A 15,704-nucleotide genomic window follows, 5' to 3' on the forward strand; every position below is an offset into this window, starting at 1 on the left:
GGTGGGATGAAATTTGTTGAATTGTTCATAAAATTTTATCAGTTCATGTTCAGAGTCAGTCCAGATTATAAAGGCTGTCATTAATGAAAGAGAAGTAGGCCAAGGTTTTTTGGGGGCAGGATACCAAAAAGTCATTTTCCAGTTTTGCCATGAATAGATTTGCATATTGCGGTGCCATTTACTGCCCATGGTGGTCCCAGTACACTGTAAATATATCTCATTGTCAAAAGAGGAATAGTTATGGATGAGGATGAATTTGTTCAGTTGTAGTACAGACTCTGAGACTATCACATTCGCCTCCAGGAATACTCTGCAAGCAGTTAATCCATCATCGTGTGGGATATTCGAATATAAGGATTCCATATCTATGGTGGCTAAGATTGTGCCTTTAGGAAGGGGACCTATGGTTGACAGTTTGTTCAATAAGTCAGTGGTGTCCTGTAGATAACTTGTTGTGTTCCTCACTAATGGTTTGATGATGCCCTCTATCCAACCTGAGATTTTTTTCAGTGAGGGTTCCCACACTGGAAATGATTGGCCTCCCTGGATTCCCTGCTTTGTGTATTTTGGGAAGCATGTAGAATACTCTGATCCTGGGATTCTCAGGTACCAAGTCTAAAAGTTGCGTGGATCCTGCAGGAAGACCCCTGATGACCTTTTTTAACTCTCTCAAATAGTTGCGTCTCCCGCCATTTTGATATAGTATCGTGTGTCTGTGAGTTGTTAGTTTGCTTCTTCTACATAGTCCAAAGCGTTCAAAAGGACTATAGCGCCACCTTTATCTGCAGGTTTTGTGGTGATTCCTTAATTGTTTTTTAAGTTTCGCCCTCCTTTCCTGGATGTTGATGTTGAATGTTTCTTTTATGTGTTTGTCCAGTATTGCAGACTGTACTACATTACTAAAGGAGTCAATGTACTGGACCAAAATGGTATTGTGGTCAGGGGGATGGGTCCAGTAAAACAGTTTTTTGTCTATCAGTGCCAATTGTGTTTGGCTGTTTGAGAATTCTCTCTCCTGTTTGTCATGGTCACTACAAGATCTAAAGAGTCTTCTATAGACATAGTGAGGGCACCAGGTCTCTGAGATAACATCAATTTAGAGACCATAACACTTTCACACCCCTTATTTGTAAGATAATTAAGGACTCATTCTCAAGATCTTTGATATGTAGTTCTGATATTTTTCAAATGTCCATTCACTCCCCCATGTCTCTGTTCTTATTGTATATATTTTGCTGTTTCTTCATATATTCTTGTAGTACGCCTGATGTCCTGATGTAGTACGCCTGATGTCCTGTAGACATCACCAGCCTGTAGGACTGGTGATGTCTCGAAAGCTCGCTATGTAACATCATTACTTCTATTTTTGTTAGCCATTAAAAGGTATCAAACCTGCAATACTCTTATTTTGTTTCTCTTAATGAGAGCACTTAACCCTGTATACAAAATAATGTAAGCCTGGAAATGTGGGTGCCAAAAGGAAATATAAAATTGTTACATAAATGAGAATTCGTTTAAAACTGTAAATCAATATTTATTATCTGTTTAATCAAACAAATAGGAAACAGAGAATTTAGTAAAATACAAAGGGGGAATTTATACTATTTTTAACATTTTGAAGGTTGAACATTTACTCTCTCTCTATATATATATATACATATATAATTTTATATTGAACTGTCAGTTTACGATGAAATCAGAAATACACAATATAACGTTTCTTATACAGTTTATCTTATGTACTCAGTCATCAAGCCCAAACCACCAGAGACACATCAGTCAGTCTGACAATATCCCACCATGCAATGCATGACAATGCCTGAAGAAGATAGATCACACAATTAGTTCATAAGGACAAGGTTGGTTTTGAATAGAAGTTGTCATATATAACAGAGCAGCAATCGTAATGTCAGATTTCCCTGTCGTATGTTTCCTGTTCATAGCTCACAGATATGGACATCTTATTAGCACAATAGGTTCCTGTAGGACTGCAGGAAATGATCGTTCGTTTGGTAAAAAGATTGTTTTAGCCACCTGATGATATATTTTAGCGATTGTTTTAGCCACCTGATGATATATCATTATCTTCTGAACAGAAGTTTTGTTTTAGAATTTTCTTTCTGATAGTTGAATGAAAAGTCTTTTGTTCAAAGAATGTTCCCAGAAAGATCTTTCATCCATCACCCAGCTTCACTGAACATATATATGATCATGTCTGCAAAATGATTGTTCAACAGATGATCTGTTCTTCAGCTGCTGTTCAACCATCAACCAATTTCTATCTAATGTGTTTGGCCACCTCAATGCTAAGGACATGGACAACCCACATAACAAGTCTTTTCTTTGGGGGCAAATAGTTGCAAATGCGATTGATGTTGTGTGAAGATGGGGTAATGCAACTTTTTTCTACAACTTTTGTCCAAGGCTCTGTGTCTCCACTGATCTCTGTGCTTAATATATAGACTTTTACCTACCTGCAGTAAAGTGCAGTACCTCTTTCTCTACATCATGCTCACACACTAAGAGAGCAATGGGCAATGAGTGCTTTCATTGTGGAAATGTTCATCTCTACATATTCAACTGCTTCACTGTACTCAGGACAGCAATACAGTTGAATGTTGCAACCGGGCACGGGAGCAATGTCTCCCTGGCCCACCGTTTCCTCTAATAGTCTTTCGTCCTAGTTCCTGTAGCTTATCAGATGCCGGTGTCATCAGGCAGCAGAAAGGCTAGGTGCACCCCTGGTCGCACAGTCAAACACTGTTATGTGACGGCCATCTGGGATGCAAGATGGTGCAAATAATCGGGTTAAGGCTCACATGTGCATTTGCGAACAATGCACTAAAGATACACAGATAAAGAACCAACCCTTAACAGCTCCGTAAAAATGTACAAAAGGTGCAACTAGAATTTGAGAATCCATATGAAGATACTTTTGATTACCATAGGACCAATATATCTCCTAGAAGCTGTCTTTACATTCCTTCCAAGACAAAATGTGGCGATATGGCTCCCGAAAGAGCATCATGTGGCCCACCATACAGTGCTGAGTATCATATCACACACAGAACTGTACAGTTGTCTGTGTGAGGTTTATTGTGGTGATAACCTGGCTGGGATCATTTCAGGTTTCACATCACCTCCCTGCAGACCCGTTAACAGACTCAAACTGTTTTTCAACAAGCTGTAGGCTGGAGTTCATCCTTCTGTATTCTACTGCAGAACAAGGGCAATTGAAATTCCCCATAGCTCTGAAAGTTATTATAGGACTGTCTCCACAATTCCTTTAGGCTTCCTTCACATGTACAATACTTTTTCAGCAATTGTAAATGCTTGTAAAACTGGCATTGCATTTATTTATTTTTTAATAACATTTACAACATGCATTTATTTATTTTTTTACATCATATAGAGAGGCCTATAGGCCAAAAACACTGTGGGGGAGATTATGAGGGGGGCTGTCTTGCTGTAGTTGTCACCAAATGTATTATACGTTGAACAATGCTTGATAAATTTGTTACTTGGTTCTGTCTTCAGATATTAGTCGACTTTCTAACACAAACCCCACTGGTGTACAATGCATTAGAATTAATAAGTGGGAGTGGTGCACCCCCAATGAGGCCGGGTGAGGTGATCGCCTCAGGCAGCACCAGGTAGGGGGCAGCGGAAAAGCCATGGACAATGAGCGCTTTTAATTGTGGCAAAGGGGTTAGGTTAAGAAATTGGAATGGGGGGGAAGGGGGGGGGGCACCGTTTTAGTTTTCGCCTCAGGCAGCAGAAAGGCTAAGGTGCACCCCTGATAAGAGGTAATAGTTCTGACCAATAGAGAAAGTTTAAGAAACCTTGGTATATAGGTTGGTATATATAGGCTTCGACTAATTACAACATTAGGTATAGTGACATCACATAATGTATTGTAACCAGTAAAATGGATGAGCATCAGGTAGTAACCGACTGCTTGAAATCTGTGAGACGTCTAAAGAGGCATTGGGATCCCCACCGGCCCTGGGTTCCCTGGAATTTCCAGACTGTAGGATGTTCAGCCCTCTCTTCCAAGTATAATACATTTATCTACTGGGAATACAAATTCAATGTGCCCCAGATCTCCTTCATAATAAGCCGAACATGTACATTACTTGATTTACCAACAGAGGACATTTACATTCAACCCAATAATAGCAAAAACTTCCATCAGGCAGTGCTAACGTAAGGGATGGAAAGTGTCAGTCTCTACGTCACATCATATTTACTAGGTTATATTCCTCCTAAGAGCCAGTTTTGTTACATCGTTGGCTGTAAGAAAGCATATTGAGCGTATTATTCAGTCCTGGCTGGGAATGCAGTGAATGGTAGGAATGCTGACTTTGTGTTAGATATATAGTCATCACATTCCATCCTGCAATGACCCCGCTGTACTTCAGACTTCTAATATAATGTGTAACGTCACTCTAAAGCTCCACAGTGGTCTGGCATCTGCATTGACAGTGCTAAAATTCCTAGCTGTACCTAGAATTACAATGGGCGGTGTGGGAAGGAGTGGACAGCAGTCATCATACTAAACAGATGTAAACTATCTTGCTGTCACAGTTTCCAACAGTTGTCAATCACCAAACAAGACAACCCTGAGGGCCAAAGTCAGTTCCTCTGAAGGCTTGTCATCCTCATAGAGGCTTCACAGTGGGAAGTATTGTGGGACAGGTTACCTGCCAATTCAAGTTTTCTGAGATCTATAGCTATAGGCTTTGACTTAAACAAACAAGCAGGGAGGTTGGAAGCCTTTCTTGAGAAGCACACTTGGAATTTGCTGGTCAATTGGACAGAAGAACAATAGAAAGAACAATGGAAGTAGCATCCAATTTGTATCAAATCCCCATAGATTCAAGCCAAACCATGTTATCCCTCTTGCTCACTGCAAGCCTGAGCAAAACTAAGCCGTGTAATTCTGAAGCTTCTGACAAAGACGTGTTATCCTAAATTTAAAGGAGATTACAATGGTCTCAGTTGTTCAGCTCATGGACACTTCTTTTCTCTTTCCCTTCAGATACTTGATTGACAATACCCTGGGAGATGTCACTTGACTTGTATCCATCATTGTCCAGCCCCAATGCATGAGAGCTACGTCCTGTGTTGTTTTTCAGGTGTTCCACTTAGTTGTCAAGGCTCCGGAATGATGGACTGTATTTTAGCATCTTAACACCAGTTGGTATCTGCTACAGGGACAACAGAAAATCATTTACAATTGCATTAAGCAAAAAAGGGACAAAACTATAAAAAAAAAAACAGCATGTGTGGAATGTCAACGCAATAATGCAATTGACAGTTTTCCTCTGGTTTCCTGATACCACAAAGCCTCCTTTGACAGCTTATGAAAGGGGAGCATTGTGGTTTCTGACCGGTGGCACTGCATACATTTGTGAATGTTCTGCATAACTTGGATTCTGTTTAATACCATAGTTATAAAATATCCCGTCAAACTCTTTTACCCATTGACCAAGGGCACTGGTGTATGGAGACCTAGTGAACTTCCCCAATGTGAAGTACAGTGCATAGCATTATCTGCTATTATACTGAATGCCATTGAGTACTGCATGTGCGCCTTTCTCAAACATATATTTTCATACATGCATTCTCAATGGGTCAGTGCACAATGGGTACATTGTGTTTCAGTAGTCATACATGTTGGGATCAAATGTGATTTGGGCGCTAGTTTTTAAATATCACACAAAGCATAAATAATTTGGCTAAAAATCGTTTTAGGAACATAATATAACAGAATAATTTTCCTTATCTCTTTTAGTCCTTGTCATCAGGCATAAAATGTCATTATTTCCTGTGCCAAGTAAACATGGCTCTAGTGCCAGCCACATTGCTTCCTCATTACCACCTCAATACACCCCAATTTCTGATCGGAATGCCTCCCACCATTGCTTCACAGATGTAATAGAAAATACAACCATATTCTCTCCTTCCACATCCATGTGAATGAGCCATCTGAAAGTTTCACTGATGTGTATTAACGAGGGTTGGGCTACGCAGCCAATAAATGTGCGCGGAGGTACTGGCACTCACTGTAATGCCGTAGCCATGTTGGCTACTGGCATTACAGTGATTGGCTGGTCGGAACGTATCATCGGGTGCTATATAGCACCCAATGACACGTATTCGGCTCAGTCTTAGTCAGGGAGAGCTGTGCTGAAGAAGGGAGAGATAGTGTAGGGAGTGAAATAGTAATATTTTAGTGAAAAAACTTGTTAGAGACCCAAAAGTCCTTTTAAGGACTATTTTTGTATCTGGCAGCAATATAATTATTAGCGCAACCTGCGCTAAATTGCGTGGAATTGTGAGAGACCCAAAAGTCCTTTTAAGGACTATTTTTGTATCTGGCTGCAATATATATTACCGTATTAGCGCAACCTGAGTGCCGCTTCTGATAGTGACACAACCTCTGCTACATCTTTTATTTTACATTTGCGCAGCCCAAATATCTGTGACATTCAGCGCAATTGTTCGGCCGCTGGTGGCAGTGACATTACCTGCTCTACATGTTCTGTGTAACATTTGCGCATCCTAAATATCAGTGACATTAATTCAGTGTCATTTTTTATTAGCCGCTGGTGACAGTGAGATTACTTGTGCTATACCACCTGTATAACAAAGAAAGGGAGTCAGCACATCCCAATGCGCAGGTGCACGTCGCTATGGCTGAAAACACAAATGCAACAGCACTCTACAAACCAAATAAAGTACAAAGACATATTACATTACAGATGCTATGCTAATAAATTAGAGATGCTTTTTCAAATATATTTTGTACAAAAATATTTGAGCCTGTCTTCCGCACGTCAGGGCGATCTTTATAAGACGGGAACCTAACACTAAGTTCACCTGTTATGTGCCATGACAGAGACCATGAAGTTCAGGCTGTGTAGGTTCCACATGCATGCTGGGCTCCTTTTTGGTTTATATCTCTGTGGTGCCTAAATGGCATCCATTGAATCCAGGGACCACAAGTACCAACATGCATGCAGAGCAAACTATATACTCATGCTAATTAAAATCAGCCTGTGAGGCAAAGCAGGCTACAGGAGTGCACCTCCTGTATAACGTTTGTGTATCCTAAATATCAGTAACATTCATTCAGTGTAATTTTTTATTAGCTGCTGGTGACAGCGACATTACTTGCACTAAAATTATCTGTGACATTCAGTGTACTTTTTTCATAGACACTGTGGACAGCGACATTACCTGCGCCTCATCTCCTGTTTAACGTGTGTATATCCTAAAAATATCTGTGACATTCTGTGTACTTTATTTGTGCATACACTTACAAAACCTGCGCTACTGTACGTGTGACATACCTGCAAGCATATATACCATTTAATATGCGCAAGGTGAGCAGTGAGGGACGGGGAAGTGGCCATGTTGCTGATGGTGCACTCAGAGGCCGTGGCTCTGGGCGCGGTGAAACTGTGCCTGCTGCCAGAGCACAAGAAACACACTCATCCACGATACCTACCTTAATTTCCCAGTTTGCAGGATGGCGCAAGACACCACTCTCAAAGTCAGACCAGTGCGACCAGGTGGTCGGTTGGATTGCAGCAGATAATTGCTTCCAGTCGGTTAAGCACCACCCTGTCTTCCACAAAGTCCAGTCTCAGTAGCCAAGAGTTTGGTCAACAGAATCCTCACCCTGATACTCCTTCCTCCCACCATGGACACTCTTGCCAAACAAGTGATCCACGCTCTTTTCATCGCCATTCCTTGATTTGGGCCTCTCAACAAGTCCGCTTGAAGAGGGACATGAGGAGATATTGTGCCCTGATTCACAAACTCTTGAGCATCCACAGTCAGTGACGGTGCGGAACGGCAATTAGTGTTTCACGAGGTGGATGATGATGATGAGACACAGTTGCCAATAAGTCAACGGCAATTAGTTTCTCAACAGGTTCATGATGAGGATGAGACACCATTGTCAATAACTGAAGCTGTTGTTAGGTCAACAAGTCAGGAGGATGATAAGAGTGAGGAAGTGGAAGAGGAAGTGGTGGATGATGAAGTCACTGACCCAACCTGGGAAGGTGGCAAGCTGAGCGAGGACAGTAGTACAGAGGGGGATGGATCTGCAGCACCACAACAGATTGGAAGAAGCAGTGGGGTGGAAAAGGGAGAAGGCGGGCCAGACCAAACAGGCCTGCAACTGTTCCCCGGAGCACACCCTTGCGGCAATCTTCCTTGCCAAGAAGTTCCGCAGTCTGGCCTTTTTTTGAGGAAAGTGCAGACGATAAAAGAATTGTCATTTGCAACCTGTGCCGTACCAAAATGAGCAAGGGCGTGAACACTAGCAACCTCACCACCACCAGCATGATTCTCCACGTGGCATCAAAGCACCCTAATAGGTGGGCTGAACGCCTGGGTCCACAATCAGTGTCTGCGGTTCACACCACTACATTTTCTTCCCCTGTGTTACATGCTGGCCAATCCCCTGTCCAAGACACAGGCCCGGATACCTTGCCGTCATGCACCTGGACCTTCGCAAGCACCATCAGCTAGCACATCCACTTCTGTGTCCCAGCGCAGTGTACAGATGTCTATACCTCCAGCCTTTGAACGAAATCTCAAATACCCAAACACCCATCCACAGGCCATAGCACTAAATGCGCACCTTTCCAAATTGCTGGCCCTGGAAATGTTGTTATTTAGGCTTGTGGCTGTCCCGCGTTACTCTGTCCCCAGCCGCCAATATTTTTCATGGTGTGCAGTCCCAGCCTTACACCAGCATGTATCTCGTAACATTACCCGTGCCCTGACAAACGCAGTTATTGGGAAGGTCCACTTAACGACTGACACATGGACAAGTGCTTTGGCCAGGGACACTACATTTCCCTGGTGGCACACTGGGTGAATGTTGCGAAGGCCGGGAGCGAGTCATACCCTGGGATGGCTGAAGCCAAGGATTGCGGGCCCTGTTTCCATTCGGGTTTCCGCAACCACCTACGTTAGTGGCTGCAACCCCCCTTCTCCTCCTCCGTCTCCTACTCCACTATCAATGCAGTGGGGAAGCAGCAACAGGCCGTGCTTAAACTAATCTGCTTAGGTGACAAACAGCACACCGCCGCAGAGCTATGGCAGGTTAAAAGGGACCAGACTGAGCTGTGGTTCTCGCCACTCAACCTAGAACCAGGCATGGTTGCGTCTGATAATGGCCGAAACTTGGTGGCGGCTTTGGAGCTCGGCAAGCTCACGCACATACCATGCCTAGACCACGTGTTCAACCTAGTGGTTCAATGGTTTCTCAAAGCCTACCACAAATTGGTGAGCTACTGGTGAAGGTGCGCTGCGTGTGTGCCCATTTTCGGAAGTCATCGACAGCTTCCGCCAGCCTGGAAACGCTGTAGCAGCGCTTGCAATTGCCAGCTCACCGAATGTTGTGCGACATGAGCACGCGCTGGAACTCAACGTTCCACATATTGGCCAGGCTTTGTGAGCAGCAGAGGGCAGTAGTGGAATACCAGCTGCAACATGGTCGTCGCCTTTCCAGTCAGCTTCTACTCTTCACAAGCGACAAGTGGGCATTGATGTCTGACCTCTCTGAGATTTTACGCAATTTTGAGGAATCAACACGGTGAGCGGTGATAACACTATTATCAGCGTAACCATCCCACTTCTGTGTCTCGCTGCTTCCTGCTCATAATTAAGGCAGATGCTTGTGGAAGAGGTGGAAATGGAGGAAGACAGTACACAGGGTGATAGCCAGACCACCATCAGTTCATCTTCTCAGCGAGAATTGGATGATGATGAGGAGCAGGAGACGGTTGCCTCCGCTACAATGGGTAGTACCCATGGAAGTTTTATTTCATCTGTTCAGCATGGACGGGTAGAAGAGGAGGAAGAGGATGAGGAGATTGAGACTCATCCTCCTGATGAGGACAGCGAAGTCTTGTCTATTGGGACTCTGGCACACATGGCTAAATTTATGTTAGGCTTCCTTTCCCGTGACCCTCGCGTTGTAGGCATTTTGGCCAACATGGATTACTGGTTGTTCATCCTTCTCGACCCCCCACTACAAAGAGAACTTCTCATCTCTCATTCCTGTGGTGGAGAGGACGAACAAAATGGTGCAATACCATAAGGTCCTTGTGGAAAAATGTTGCCAAAAATTTCCAGCTGACAACGCTGGCTGCAGATTACGTAGTTCCTTGGCCAACTGAGGAGGGGAACACACAGCAGTTCCAACAGAGGCAGGACAACACTCTCCAAGGCCTGGGACAGTTTTATGACACCCCGCCAGCACCCTCAACCTGATGCGAAGCCTAGTGTCACAAGGAGGAGAAAGTTTTGAAAGATGGTAAAGGAGTACATAGCAGACCGTGTCAGCGTCCTCAGTAAAAACTCTGTGCCTTACAACTATTGGGTGTCCAAGCTGGACACGTGACACAAACTGGTGCTCTACGCCTTGGAGGTGCTGGTCTGCCCCGCCACAAGCATTTTGTCAGAGTGTATTAAGTGCTGCTGAGGGCATAGTAACTGATAAGTGCATCCGCCTGTCAACTGAAAATGCTGACTGGTGGACTCTTATAAAAATGTACAAGACCTGACTTCTCTACTCCACCAGAGGAAAGCGGCTGAACATAAAGACACTCTAAATGTGGCTTTTATGATGCATTTTGATACACTGCATTCCCATGCACCCCTTCCACCACTAAAAAGGGTATATAGTTCAATCTCTCTTTTCTTGTCCTCGTCCTTCTCCTCCATCATATCAACATGCTTATTAGGCTGCTCTCACTTCTAATGTTTCAGAGGGTCGGCTCAGCAGTAGGCTGTCACCCATAATGTTTTAGAGGGTCACCAGCAGGCCCTCGCCCATAATGTTTTACAGGGTCATCAGCAGGCCCTCGTCCATAATGTTTTAGAGGGTCACCAGCAGGCCCTCGCCCCTAAATGTTTTTGAGGGTCACCAGCAGGCCCTCGCCCATAATGTTTTAGAGGGTCACCAGCAGGCCCTTGTTCATAATGTTTTTGAGGGTCACCAGCAGGCCCTTGCCCCTAATGTTTTAGATGGTCAGATCAGCAGCAGGCACTCGCCCATAATGTTTTAGAGGGTCAGCTCAGCAGCAGACCCTCACCCCTAATGTTTTAGATGGTCAGCTCATCAGCAGACCCTTACCCCTAATGTTTTAGAAGGTCAGATCAGCAGCAGGCCCTCACCCCTAATGTTTTACATGGTCAGCTCAGCAGCAGGCCCTCATCCCTAATGTTTTAGATAGTCAGCTCAGCAGCAGGCCCTTGCCCCTGATATTTTAGAAGGTCAGATCAGCAGCAGGCACTCGCCCCTAATGTTTTAGAGGGTCAGCTCAGCAGCAGACCCTCACCCCTAATGTTTTAGATGGTCATATCAACAGCAGGCCCTTGCCCCTAATGTTTTAGATGGTCAGATCAGCAGGTCCTTGATCCTAATGTTTTTGAGGGTAACCAGCAGGCCATTAATCATATTTTTTCAAGGGTGTGTAGGATGCCCTCCTTTATGTGTAATAAAGGGTGTATTGTAGTGCTGGTTCCTTGTAATTTTTGGCAGCCCTTTCACTTAGTGCATAGGCTTTATTAGTGTAGGACTCCCACTACCTGAACAATTGTACCACAATGTGAATGAGGCCCTCCTTTATGTGATATACAGGTTGTATCGGAGTGCCTCTTCCTTGTAATTTTTGGAAGCACTTGCACTTTCTATACAAGTAAATATACAGGAAAGAATGTTTCTTAACAATTTTTCCTCTAAAATCGATTTTATCTTCGGTTTTGTATGTATTATTGCCAGTCTGTAAAAGTGGCGTACTACTCGGAAAACATCATTCTAAGCAGCGACCTGGGAGTCCAAGATGGATCCAGACATCCTCCCCATGCTGTTCCCGAACCATTTCCGTGGTGTTTCCATAAATTTTTGACCTTTCCCTGTAATGCTCGGGTTCTCCCATTGATTTCCATTGTGCTTGGGTGCTCTGTAGAGCACCCGAGCATCCCGAGGTGTTCTACTCGAGCACCCAAGCACTTTGGTGCTCGACCAACACTAGTATTAACCCCTTCAAGACACAGACAGTTTTCACCTTCCTGACCAGGCCTATTTTGCAAATCTGACATGTGTCACTTTATATGATAATAACTTTAGAATGATTTTACTTATCCAAGCCATTAGTTTGATATGTTTTACCTTTATTTATTAAAAAAGATCCAGAATTTATTTTCTAAATATGAATTTCTCTGCTTTCAAGACAGTGAGACCTCAAAAAATAATTAACATGTCTACTTCTATTTCACTTTTTTTAAAGATTTTCCAATTTAATATTTTTTTGTCGGTAACATAGCAAGGGATAACAGCAAAGCAAGTCACAATATTTATTATCCAAATTCTACAGTTTACAAAAACACCCCATATGTGGTTGCATGGGCACACAAAGGGTTTGGAAGAGAAGTCGCGCCATATGGCTTTTGGAGGGCACATTTTGCCGTAAAGTTTTTTTGGGTGCTATATTGCATTTGAAGAGACCCTTAAGTACCTCCCACCATCTTGGAAACCCCCCAAAAGTGACCCCATTTTGTTAATAACACCTCTAAGGAATTTTTCAAGTGGTGTGCTGAGCAATTTTTACCCTATGGTTAGAAACACTTGACTGAAAATACAAAAAATACATTCTACAGGAGAAAAGGCACCCCACAATTTGTTACACATTTTTTCCAGAATATAGCAACATCCCATAAGTCATTGTAAACTGTTGTATGGGCACACCACAAGGGTCAGAAAGAAAATAGCTCCATATGGCTTTTGAAAGGCACATTTTGCTGAAATGGGTTTCATGCTCCATACTGCATTTAAAGAGACTCCCCATTCTGGAAATTACAAGGAATTTATTGTGGGATGTAGTTAGTAATTTGATGCCACGTGTGTTTCTCAGCATTTAGAAAATGAAAAATGATTTTTTTCCCCAAAGATTATGCTTTAGCCTGAGACTTTTCATTTTCACAAAATGTCCCAGGGGTCATTGAAAAGGGTTTAGGAGTAAACCCTACTGTCCTGTATAGGGGGCCTGGTTTGATCCTTGCTATGGGGCCCTTACTTCTCTATGTATGCCACTGTGCGGGTGCCCTCCAATCATTTCTATAGGAGGGTCGAAAATAGCTGAGCAGCACGTCCTATTGAAATGAATGGGAGGCACACTGTGTAAGCGTGACCACCGCTCCATTCACTTCTATGGGGCTGACGGAAATAACAGGAAGCAGAGTGAGTACGGCTACCGTTACTGCTACACCTATCCTCTCCACCTCCACCTCTCCTGTCCTCTCCCCCTCCCCCTTCCTGGGCTCACTACAATATGGCATTTTTACAGCTCCCAAAGAGAAGTTGTCCCTGTTCTCTCGGTTACATCTGCCTACTTATGTAACCATACAGGAGAAGGAATGGATAATTATCTAGCTTTTCCATTATTAAGGTTGTGAAAGCTAAGTAACAACTTGTGTGGTTGTCACACGACTTTCCTAGAAGCAGAAATAACTAAGAAATGGCTCTTAAATAGCCTTGATGGATTATTTTGCAGAGGACAAGGTTATTGGGTTTTTCTGGTGTAGTATAGACTCCTACATAGCTTCTATTCACTGTGACAGTCACAAATCTTTACATAGTTCTCTCCATGTCGTGTTGTCTTGACTAAGAGGGTGATGTCTCATCTACAGACGGAGATATGAGTCCCTGAAGAGAGGCTGAAATGGAATTAATATTTGTGAAGTTTCTGTGACTGGACTGGTTTTCTATAGGGATGTGGAGAGAATGAAAAATAGAAAATAATTGACTCTGAAGAACATGACTATGCTGATAGGTCAGTCATGTCTTATCGTCTTCCAATCTTCAGTAATAATAGAAAAAAAATATATTCATTCAGTGATGTTATGATCCAAATGCACATTGTCAATTTTATAAACCTGCTTATTAATTGACTGATTCGTTGACCTCTTTTTGTCTGCTACTGCCTCAGCCACCAAAATCCAGGGGCTTCATCATGCCATGCCCAGCAGGTGTGTCCTTAATAGCAAACAATATTACAGCAGTTGTCCAAATTTAAGGGGTGTATTCGTCATAGGGGAATGACTCTTATTGCTAGTTAGGTGCTTAGCATTTAGTTCTTTAGTTTAATTGGTACGATGATAGCAGGTCCATACTCTATGATGTCAGTGTTACTAAAGCCAGGGATGAGCAGAACTTCAGTCACCAAGAAGCAACAGTGACTGTGGCATGACTACTAACCAACATAAGTTAGCTGCTGATTTCTACCACTGTATGGTATAGCTCCATTACTTGTCCATGGTATGGTTTTGACACTGTATAATTATTATTTATAACTATCAGAATGATCTGGCTTTGCATGGGTGTATTATTATTTTAAATTTTTTTTGTGGTTAAAATATTCTATTCACAGTGTCCCTATAAGAGTGACAACCAGTCACAATAAGCCCCTTCCCCCTTAATAGTGACCTCCACAGCCCCCACTCCCTTAACAGTGTCCTCAACAGCACCTAGTCCCCTAAAGGGGTTGTCCGGGTTCAAACCTACAATTAGGGATGAGCGAACCCGAACTGTATAGTTCGGGTTCGTACCGAATTTTGGGGTGTCCGTGACACGGACCCGAACCCGAACATTTTCGTAAAAGTCCGGGTTCGGTGTTCGTCGCTTTCTTGGTGCTTTTTGAAAGGCTGAAAAGCAGCCAATCAACAAGCGTCATATTACTTGCCCCAAGAGGCCGTCACAGCCATGCCTACTATTGGCATGGCTGTGATTGGCCAGTGCAGCATGTGACCCAGCCTCTATTTAAGCTGGAGTCACGTAGAGCCGCCCGTCACTCTGCTCTGATCAGTGTAGGGAGAGGTTGCAGCTGCGACGTTAGGGCGAGATTAGGCAGTGATTAACTCATCCAAAAGACTTCATTCAGTGATCGATCTGCAGCTGTGGATCATTGAACTGCTGCTATTCAATTGCTCACTGTTTTAGGCTACCCAGAGCGTTTTTCATTCACCTTTTTCTGGGGTGATCGGCGGCCATTTTGTGTCTTGTGGTGCGCTAGCACAAGCTGGCACCAAGTACAGTTAACCCTCAATAGTGTGGTTATTTTTTGGCTATATCCTACATCAGGGTCAAGCTGTCACACCAAGTGCATTTAACCATAAATAGTGTGGTTATTTTTTGGCCATATACTACATCAGGGGCAAGCTGTCACCAAGTGCATTTAACCCTCAATAGTGTGGTTGTTTTTTGGCTATATCCTACATCGGTCAAGCTGTCACACCAAGTGCATTTAACCATCAATAGTGTGGGTATTTTTTGGCCATATACTACATCAGGGGCAAGCTGAGCCTGTCACCAAGTGCATTTAACCCTCAATAGTGTGGTTGTTTTTTGGCTATATCCTACATCAGGGTCAAGCTGTCACACCAAGTGCATTTAACCATCAATAGTGTGGTTATTTTTTTGCCATATACTACATCAGGGGCAAGCTGTCACCAAGTGCATTTAACCCTCAATTGTGTGGTTGTTTTTTGGCTATATCCTACATCGGTCAAGCTGTCACACCAAGTGCATTTAACCATCAATAGTGTGGTTATTTTTTGGCCATATACTACATCAGGGGCAAGCTGAGCCTGTCACCAAGTGCATTTAACCCTCA

Source organism: Bufo gargarizans, chromosome 3, assembly GCF_014858855.1.
Source record: "Bufo gargarizans isolate SCDJY-AF-19 chromosome 3, ASM1485885v1, whole genome shotgun sequence".
Lineage (NCBI taxonomy): Eukaryota > Metazoa > Chordata > Amphibia > Anura > Bufonidae > Bufo > Bufo gargarizans.